This window comes from Physella acuta, unplaced genomic scaffold, assembly GCF_028476545.2.
Source record: "Physella acuta isolate Inbredline_101_S28 unplaced genomic scaffold, ASM2847654v3 ptg000018l, whole genome shotgun sequence".
In the NCBI taxonomy this organism is placed as follows: domain Eukaryota; kingdom Metazoa; phylum Mollusca; class Gastropoda; family Physidae; genus Physella; species Physella acuta.
This window is the reverse complement of record NW_026731538.1, coordinates 280000-290578: the sequence shown is the minus strand read 5'-3', so window position 1 is coordinate 290578 and position 10579 is coordinate 280000. Positions and strand designations below refer to the sequence as shown.

The following is a 10579-nucleotide window of genomic DNA, read 5'->3' as shown; positions in this document are numbered from 1 at the left end:
CGAGTCAACAACCCACAATGTTGCTCACGGTGTAAACACAAAACGCTGTAAGGTGGAGTAAAAGTACACTTGAAGTAATTGCGTGCTAAACGGGACTGCTCGCGTAAATGTTTTCCATTTGGTAAACATTGTCTCTAGTCTTGTTTATGCCAGCCCGCTACACGTTTTATTTCTTGGGGAACAATTGAAGTAAACAATTGAAATGCAGACCTACTTCTGGCATTAGTTTACAGAGAGGGGTGAACAGTTTGACATAATTTGTTATAATTTAAATCATTATTTTACATATTATAAAGTTCGTAATATTTTTATAAAATTATATATTTTATATTTTAAATGTTCTTTTACTGTTTGTAAAATATTCTAGAAAACTGCGAAATTGAACAGTTCTCTCCCTTAATGTATATTCCCAAGAGAGTTATGGCTATACTAAAAACTTGAAATATTGGAGTTAAAAAAAGGTATTAATGTGATGAGAGAAAGTGGAGTGGTGCCAAACTGTTTTAGTTTTTAGGGAGGCGATAAAGATCTTTGTGTTACAAAACGTTAGCAAGCCGGTGATACAAGAGCAGTTGATAAAAATGGCTAGCCAATACGTGGTTATGTGACGACGTGGTCGAATGGTGAAGCGTTTGATTAGTACCACGGAAGTCTCTAGTTTGGATCCCGGGCTCGTCTTTGAGTCCACCCAGCTCTGATGAGTACCTGACTATTGCTAGAGGAAAGTAAAGCTGGGCATTGTGCTGACCACACAATTCCTTCATACGCCGAGGTCTCTGAACAAAGTGAACTCTACTTCACCTGTGCCATGAATGTTAATGTTCAAAAGGGTACTTTATTAATATGCGTAATATCCTACACTTATTTCCCGAAATCCGCTACAGACAGTTACGTTTTTGCCTCACGTAAAGTGCATCTTTCAACCATTTTTTTTCTGTCGTTTGTCACAAACATCCATACCAGGAGACCTCACTCAATTTAACCTCATTAAAATTTAATTAGCAACACCGAATTTTTTTTTTAAACTGCGTGTCAAGCAGTTCCAGCCCCCCCCCCCCCCCCCACTGTTGTAGTGCCAGGGGAGGGTGATGACGTTGTTACACCACTAATTGCCCTGCGTCTGTCACCACGCTGTTTACTCACGTTCAGACCATTTGGACAGCGTCAGGGATAAATTTAAAACCTGAGGGCTGGGGTCAAGTCGTACAGATGATGTCATCATAAAATTATTCTAACAATAAACAGTGGGAAATATATCAGAGTGTATAATAGAAAGGAGTAACAATTATTGGTGGTGCAAAGATTATATATATACATATATATATATATATATATATATATATATATATATATATATATATATATATATATATATATATATATATATATATATATATATATATATATATATATATATATATATATGTGTGTGTGTGTGTGTGTGTGAATGTGTGTGTGTGTCTATGTGTTTGTGTTTGTGTCTGTGTGTTTGTGTCTGTGTGTATGTACATACGTGTATGTGCATGTGTGCATATGTGTATATGTATGTGTCTGTGTCAACAGATGGTCTTTTGATTAGTTGTACAAAACCACGGGAAAAAAATCAAAAATTTAAATAGATGTTAATTTTCTATGTGAGCCATTCGTAGCAAAACTATCTTTCCGTTCTCATTAAGCATACCTCGTCTCTAAAGTTCTATATGAATCATAGAAGAAAGACAAAAGAAAACTAACCTACACATGTTTTTTTATAAAATACATCCTATTATCTGAATGAAGAGGAACATTCAACAAAACTCTATTAACTCAAAGTTTCCATTCGCTTCTATTATGGAAATATTCTCTTGTATCCATTGCCGTTCATTGTTTCTTGTTTTTATATGGTGGCGTGCATATTTTGTAATTTAAAAAAAACTTCGAGATCTATAGAACGTTATCGGGGTGGGGGTGGGGCGGAGAGGGAGAGAGGGAGTGTTGAGACGTACTCGCTTCATTGATTTGTTTGCAACTCCCTCAAGCACAAGCCAATTTAGAGAATGTTTTTTTTTTCTGTTTGAGAGATAAAGCGCACGGCTTGAAAGAGACAAATCGTACAAAACATCTTGGTGTAATCTAATTACTGTAATTATCAGAAAATCCTTTTCGCGAGGTAGACAATATATATATATATATATATATATATATATATATATATATATATATATATATATATATATATATATATATATATATATATATATATATATGTGTATGTGTGTGTGTGTGTGTGTGTGGGTGTGTGTGTGTTTGAGTGTGTGTCTGTGTGTGTGTATGTATGTATGTGTGTGTGCGTGCGTGCGTGTGTGTGCATGCGCGAATGTGTGCGTGTTTGTGTGTATATGTGTGTGTGTGTGTGGTGTGTGTGTGTGCGTGTATATTATTTACTAGTTTCGCAAGCGTGTCTTTAGGAATAAGTTCCCAAAAATGAACGTCTAACATAGATACACAATGACTTCCACACTCGATGTAGACCTGTGTGCGTTATTTGTGTTTTGTCCTCGAAGTAAAATGAAAGTAAAATAAGAAACAACTGATATGCTTGCAGCCTGAAAGTGACGTCATGAAGGTGTAAACACATATTAAACATACCGGTGGTCGGTATGGTAGAAATGTAGAGCGCGCTATTACCATCCCGAAGAGTTGGTGACCTAAGCACAAATTTATAAAAGGTCCCTAAGTCTACCCAGCTCTAATGGGTACCTGATCCGAGGAGAAATGAAGACGACTTAACTTAGTGGTGACCACACTGTCCCTTCATATGGATTGGTGGTCTAAAAGGGTACTTTTATTATGAATATGGTGAGATTATTTCTATACACAAAACATACGAGCGTTATGGGAAAATACGTGTGCGTTTTTTTAATTGTATTTATTGTTGTTATTTGAATCGTGTGATGTCATATATTCAGAAATTGAAATATTTGTGTGAGAATGATCAGGAAACAAAACAGATTTTAGCATCGTTTTCTGAAATAACATTTTTGTCATCGTGTAATTTCTAGATATTATTCTGTGTGTATTTATCATCACAATATATGTCTCTCAATAAAGTAAACAGAAGGAAAATGGAGCTCAAGTAACTCTAAAAATTTTACCTTAAATAAAAAAAAGTAAAGTTTAAATGTGATATAAACATCTGAATCTAATGGGAGATGCGCGAGAAAGATGAAAGAGAGAACGAAACGGCGAACGAGGGGAAGTAACGATGTAACCAGATCGATAACACAAGGGCGGTGAGTAACCTCCAACCTCGCACACTGCGCATGCGCGGCGGGCACGAAGCAGTGCTAAGAGTTCTGTTTATTTATGATTTTACCCCTGGTCCTCATTCAGTCGTTTTGTGAGATCCTTGGATTTTTTTTTTATGTGTTTCGTGATTTTTTTTAAACATCATCCACACGATTCGGATTTTTACATCGACCCAGTTGCCAGGATCGTATAAAGTAAGATGAGACTTTAAAACTATATGATTCATTTCTTTAATTAGGTTGTGTTTGTTTTGTTTTTAAATTTGTGTTTGTAAAAAAATGGAGTGCATCATATGAGCATGTCATGAAACATATACTCCTCGCATATATAAGCATGTGATATTTACAAATACGTAACAGATATGTCATTAATATCATTTAAAGATGTTTTATACCTGGACAAAAATTTAGAAATTCCTATAAAAAGAGTCGAACCTAGATCTATAACAAAAGTTTTTGTTATAGAAGGTTGAAATAAAGAGTTATATATAGTGTAGACAGTTTCTTGAAATTAAATTTTCTAAAATAAAATCGTATGTCTCATCAAGGCAATAAGCTCCTTTCAAAAACTTGAGAGAATTAATTATTTTAGTAGTCAAATATGGTGATATATTTTCAAGATATATTTATTTATTTTATATAGAGCTTATTATATACATTATTTTATCATTTATTTTATATTTATTATGTGAAAATATTTTTATCTTTTATTTTTAAATGTAAGAAATTTTAAGACAGCCAGTATTGTTTTACGTTTTCGTGCTCTCATTAGTTGACTATAAACTTTGTATATTATACATAAGCAAGTGAATAGCTCAATTGGTTTAGACGTACCGTACTGTAGATTTAAGATAGTGTATGAACGTGAATTTAGAGTGAAGGTTGTAGTTTGTGTAGTGTTAACACAAGGTAAGGATACCGGGATAATGCAGCGCTTTGCTCCTCAGGAGCCACAGAGGAATAGGATAAGTCATACTAGGATAAATAGAAGGGGGAGTATGATGGAACAAAGACGGGGAATGGACTTTTTTTGAATTGTGGATTAGGGAGGGTATTGTATGCTGGGAAATGAATTTTTAGTATTAAGGTCAGTTTTTCTTTCAGACGTATTTATCCTGTGGGTACTTGAAACTTGGGGGGGGGGGGGGGGTTGCACTCAAATTGCGGGGATGTGGAGGCGGATACTGGATAATGTATAAATGTTTTATATAAAATACATTTTTTTCTATTTCGTTCAGTGGTGAAAATGGTGGACGTTCGTCGAGTGTAAGAGGGAGAGAGGGCGAACAGATGCCTAAAAGAAACTCTTGTTTGGGAAAGGATTGTGTGTGTGGGAGGAAAGGACTTTGAGTGCTGATGTGCATTTCGTACTTTCTTAGGGTGGAAGTGGGAGGGGGGAATTAAAGATTGAAGATTTTTAATGTATAAATTATACTCTTCAAGACGTTTGTTTTTAAAAACCGACGCTGTGATATTTTTAATCTGGAAACCAATTGCGATTCCAACGATTCCAAAGATTCCAAATGTTTTACAGTGCACTGGGTATGACGGAGGATCTCCCGGGCGAGTGCTGCTATGGGCTCGCTCCAAAGTGCCATCATTATTGACAGTCGTCTATTTACCCCTTATAGCCCCCCCCCCCCCCTTCATCCTTTTCCTCACCCTCTCTCCCAACCACAATAATTTTTTCGCAGCCATAAAACTACTCACAATACAACCATTATTTTATTAAACGGCCTTTACCTATTCGGAAATAGCTAATTTATTAAAACACAGCTACTGAAGAATCAAATGTAATGTAGACCAGTACCACTGGTAGATGGGGGAGGGTGTCGTATTTCTTAGACTTAATAAAGCGAAGCCTGATTTGGCAGCTGAGCTCCTGGGAGATTAAGCATGCAGATAGCGGGAATATCTATACTGATCGGAGATTCACTCTCAGCCCATAGGGCACGTTAGATATAATTAGACGGGCCCGAGGGGATTCACAGATTGATACGGATCAAATAGAGGAGTCGGGTGAACAGGATACGTTCGTTAGGGTGGCGTTTTGGTTGGAATCCGAGATCTGGGTTGTTGGACGAATCTAGGTTGTGTTGTTATAGGCTAATTGCATGTTTTGGGTTATGTGGTTATAGGCTAACTGCACAATTTGGGTTATATGGGTAATTGCACAATTTGGGTAAAATGGGTGGTTGCACAATTTGGGTTGTTTGGGTGGTTGCACAATTTGGGTTGTATGGGTGGTTGCACAATTTGGGTTATATGGGTGGTTGCACAATTTGGGTTATATGGGTGGTTGCACAATTCGGGTTATATGGGTGGTTGCACAATTTGGGTTGTTTGGGTGGTTGCACAATTCGGGTTATATGGGTGGTTGCACAATTTGGGTTATATGGGTGGTTGCACAATTCGGGTTATATGTGTGGTTGCACAAATTGGGTTATATGGGTGGTTGCACAATTTGGGTTATATGGGTGGTTGCACAATTCGGGTTATATGTGTGGTTGCACAAATTGGGTTATATGTGTGGTTGCACAATTTGGGTTATATGGGTGGTTGCACAATTCGGGTTATATGGGTGGTTGCACAATTTGGGTTATATGGGTGGTTGCACAATTTGGGTTATATGGGTGGTTGCACAATTTGGGTTTTATGGGTGGTCGTACAATAGGCTAGTTGCACAATTTGGGTTATGTGGTTATAGGCTAGTTGCACAATTTGGGTTATATGGGTGGTTGCACAATTTGGGTTATATGGGTAGTTGCACAATTTGGGTAAAATTGGTGGTTGCACAATTTGGGTTATATGGGTGGTTGCACAATTTGGGTTATATGGGTAGTTGCACAATATGGGTAAAATTGGTGGTTGCACAATTTGGGTTATGTGGGTGGTTGTACAATAGGCTAGTTGCACAATTTGGGTTTTGTGGTTATAGGCTAATTTCAGAATTTGGGTTATGTTATTATATGGGTGGTTGCACAGTTTGGGTTATATGGGTGGTTGCACAATTTGGGTTATGTGTGTGGTTGCACAATTTGGGTTATGTGGGTGGTTGCACAATTGTGGGTTATGTGGTTATAGGCTAGTTGCTCAATTTAGGTTATGTAGGTCTAAGCTGGCTACTTAATTTTAGAGAATTAGGCTCTATACTAGTTACACAATCTTAGTTCATAAGGGCCTATACTACTTACCGATCTTTGTGTATGAAAACCAAGACACATCTCTTCACTGTGTCTATTAAGAAAATTTGAAAAGAAAATTTCAATACCTGGCGATCTGATCCCGATGATTTGTTTTTAATATTTTAAAAAATAAGCTCATTTTTTGAAATATTAGAAATAAAACGATGTCCTGCTACTTTAAGGCTCCTGGACAAAAAAACCCTGGTTATAAACCCCCTGGATAAAAACCCCCCGACATAAACCCCCTGGATAATACCCCCCCCCCCCCCGCGACATAAACCCCCCTGGACAAAAAACCCCGCGACATAAACTCCCTGGATAATACCCCCCCCCGCGACATAAACCCCCCTGGACAAAAAACCCCGCGACATAAACTCCCTGGATAATACCCTCCCCCCCCCCCGACTGAGGTTTATATAAGTAAACAATAACGATGATGAGAACAAAAAAAATAATTAAGTAATATAATTTCTAACGACTAACGATTCTAATGCCGAGTCAAAAGGTAGGATGTTCTTGTTTGGAAATAAGGACAACATTAGGTTATTGGAGGTTAAATCAGCACTGCTTTATGGGTGGTACATTCAAAACAGCGCCTGCATTATTTCACAACTGTACACAGTCCATGCATTGGTCAATGGACGGATTGTTCAATGTGTTTATGCTTTAGTTTAAAACGATACACAGGAAACATACACAGCACTGTTACAGCAACTAACGGTCTTGATACAAACCTGCAACCAATTTCTATCATGATTGACTTTGAAATGGCTGTGATAAAAAGTGTTGCAAGGGTATTTCCAGACTGTGAGATAAAAGGATGCTTTTTCCATCTTAGCCAAAACATATGCAGAAAAATACAAGACTCTGGTCTTCAACAACGTTCCCAACTTGATAGCGAATTTGCTCTCAAGCTCAGAATGCTACCTGTGTTAGCTTGTGTGGCCATGAGCACATTAGTTCTGCCTTTAATAAATTATAGAAAATGTTTCCCCAAGAAGCAATGCCGATTGCCGACTGTTTCAAGGACTACTCTATTGGCAGACCACTTGATATGTGGAACATGCACAAACGTCGTGCTGTTCCACATGCACACACGTCGTGCTGTTCCACATGCATACACGTCGTGCTGTTCCACATGCACACACGTCGTGCTGTTCCACATGCTCACACGTCGTGCTGTTCCACATGCACACACCTCGTGCTGTTCCACATGCACACACGTCGTGCTGTTCCACATGCACACACGTCGTGCTGTTCCACATGCACACACGTCGTGCTGTTCCACATGCACACACGTCGTGCTGTTCCACATGCACACACGTCGTGCTGTTCCACATGCACACACCTCGTGCTGTTCCACGTGCACACACGTCGTGCTGAAGACCTTATGCCAAAATCAAACAACTCATTTGAAAGCTGGCACAGAAGTTTCCAGTCAAGTATGGGATGTTGCCACCCAAGAGGTTTATTGTACACAGATTAATTCAGGTCACTGTTTACCAAAACAGAAAGAAAAATATTGATAGCAGCGCTCGAATTTCAACTGTTGTTAAAAGTTTTAATGAGCCCACCATAATAGAGTATTTGCGAGGCATCGCTCAAAATCTTTCTTTTTAAAAATATTGATAGCAGCGCTCGAATTTCAACTGTTGTTAAAGTTTTAATGAGCCCACCATAATAGAGTATTTGCGAGGCATCGCTCAAAATCTTTCTTTTTAAAGTTATAATAAAATACTGTTTTTTTCGTTATATAAACCTCAATTGGTTTTTTTTTGTCCAGTGGGTTTATATCGCGGGGGGTTTATGTCCAGGGGGTATATGTCAGGGGGTTTTTGTCCAGGGGGTTTATGACCGGACACCCTACTTTAATACAGTGGAATATCGCACCTGATGAGCGAGATCGAAATCATATAACTTCAGACACGTAATTGACAGCGTCAGTTAGCCTTGCCATGCCTGGTTTAGTAATACAGTTATGTTTTAAATCATCGGTGACCAATACAGATGTACAAAAAAAAATAATTTTTAATTATTTTTTTCTATCTCATTGTTTACTCAATTTTCATTACATACATCTTAAAAATTAGCTTTCATTCGTGTAAGCTATCCAAATGGTCAAACACACAAATTTTCAACCACAAGCTGGACAAAAGAAGGAAAAAACATGGTTTCTTTCTTTTCCTGAGTTGATGTTTTTATGTGACAACTGTATTCTCAATCTCCATGCCCAGAAGGTATTTGAAGAAGTGCAGCATCATACGTGAGTGTCCAGGTAGATACTAGCAAGATGTGTAGAAGACAAGGCCAAGAAAAAACAGCAACAATATATTACACGCCCATCTCTCTACAGGCTCTAGGAAATATACGTTGGACAGGATAGTAAAGAAGAAGTACCAGCAGTTAAACCTGGCTAAAGCTGTCCTCATCACCATTTTCAAACTGCAACTGTTTTTAAACAATTATATTAATTCTTTTCAGTAAAAAAATAAATAAAGACTAACGATGTTTTCATCAGATGCTACCAGGCCAGGGGTCGGCAATCTGCGGCTCGCGAGCCACATGCGGCTCTTTTGCTGCCAAGATGCGGCTCTCCAGCTCCTTGACAATTTATTAATAGTTATATTATTTCATTTTCAAAACTCATATCAAATATCATAATGTAAAGAAAAACAACTTTAAACAGAATTATAACAATTATCAGAGAACATTGAGAATATGTGCAGTAGAAAGTAAACGGACAGCTGACAGCCGCTTGGGCACCAGGCCCAGCCCTACAGCCCTGTGGCAACAATCCCATGTTTGCCACTGCCCAAGTGCCGACTTTTTCGAATGTTTTTTAATGGGAATTTTATTTTATTCAGAATGCATTTCCATATGTGTCATGTCATTCATTTGACATGAGTGACGTATTTTTTTAAGCTACTAGCTTCCTATTGTTGAGCCGGGTACTGGACTAAGGGGTACGAGTTTACCCTGTGTTCAGTGGGGTGGAAGTTACGCCTGGTGATAGCCAAAGGACAGAAGCGACAGATACACTGTTATGAAACCAATACCCAAGCCAGTTAGTCGAAGTTAGCCGTGTTGAGGCCTGCCTGGCTAATGGCAGACACCTCCTGAGCCGGTGATATCCGTAAAGAAAGAAAAAAGTTAACAGCTTCTAAAGTGGATTGGGATAGTCCTATAGTTATATTATTTGATAACTCAGTTTATTATTCTTGAGAAACATGTGTGTGTTTTTATATGAATAAATATTATTTCATAATTAAAACTATTTATTTTGACTAGGGCCTACCAAATCACATTTATTTACTTAATCCTAATCAAATAATAAAATATTGTAAAAAACATATGGCTCTTTAAAAACTGGGAAATTTTGAAAATTGTAACTTTTGGCTCTTCCGTCTCAAAAGGTTGCCGACCCCTGAACCAGGCTCATTTACATTAGCAGCTATCTTGTATTTTTATTTTTTTATCTTGTATTTTAAACAATTAATTTTTGCTCTAGAAACGATAAACCCTACTATTGTAAAATTAGTATATCAAGTTAATTATAAACCATTAAAACCTTGTTTTCTTTAAAGTAAAGCTAAGTTACTAACTTGGAGGTAACGTCACCCGTTAGAGAATATCTGCTATAGAAAATAAATTTCGAAAACCGGGACATTTTCTCTTTCTATTTTATTGATGTCAAGTGCATTAGGAGGTTTAAGTATCGATTAGATCAGCCGGTGATCGTCTTTGTAACTAGTTCTACTTGTTACCTCCCTTAAGGCAAATCTCTTCTGCGTTGAGATTCGATTTCCTAGAATCGTTGGCGTAGTCTTCTACGATATATTGGAATTCTATTGAGAAAATTACCAGTGATTGTAGACCCAACATTGTATAATTCATATAGAATTTTATAGGGTAAATTCGCTGCTTAGTAAGTCTACGCCAAACTCGTTTTATAATACAGGTTGAATTTTTCTGTGTAGAAAAAATCGATTCAGAAAGAAATCATTTAAATGTGGAAAATTTGAATGATTTCTTATTTCGGTTAAATCTTTCACGGCGATCATTCACAGCATATTTTTAGGTAAGAGAGGATGGACAGAGAGCGAGAGC

The 10579-nt window shown here is 37.5% G+C and overlaps 1 protein-coding gene across 1 annotated transcript in view; it reads left to right on the top strand.

Annotated features, from left to right (window-relative positions):
• The first annotated feature begins 3371 nt into the window (after positions 1 to 3371).
• Positions 3372 to 10579, top strand: part of LOC131939467 (uncharacterized) — a 60130-nt gene continuing 52922 nt past the window's right edge. The window contains exon 1 of the mRNA XM_059297778.1: positions 3372 to 3482. The gene's annotated coding sequence lies outside the window, so the exon portion shown is untranslated. The remainder of the gene's footprint in view (positions 3483 to 10579) is intronic.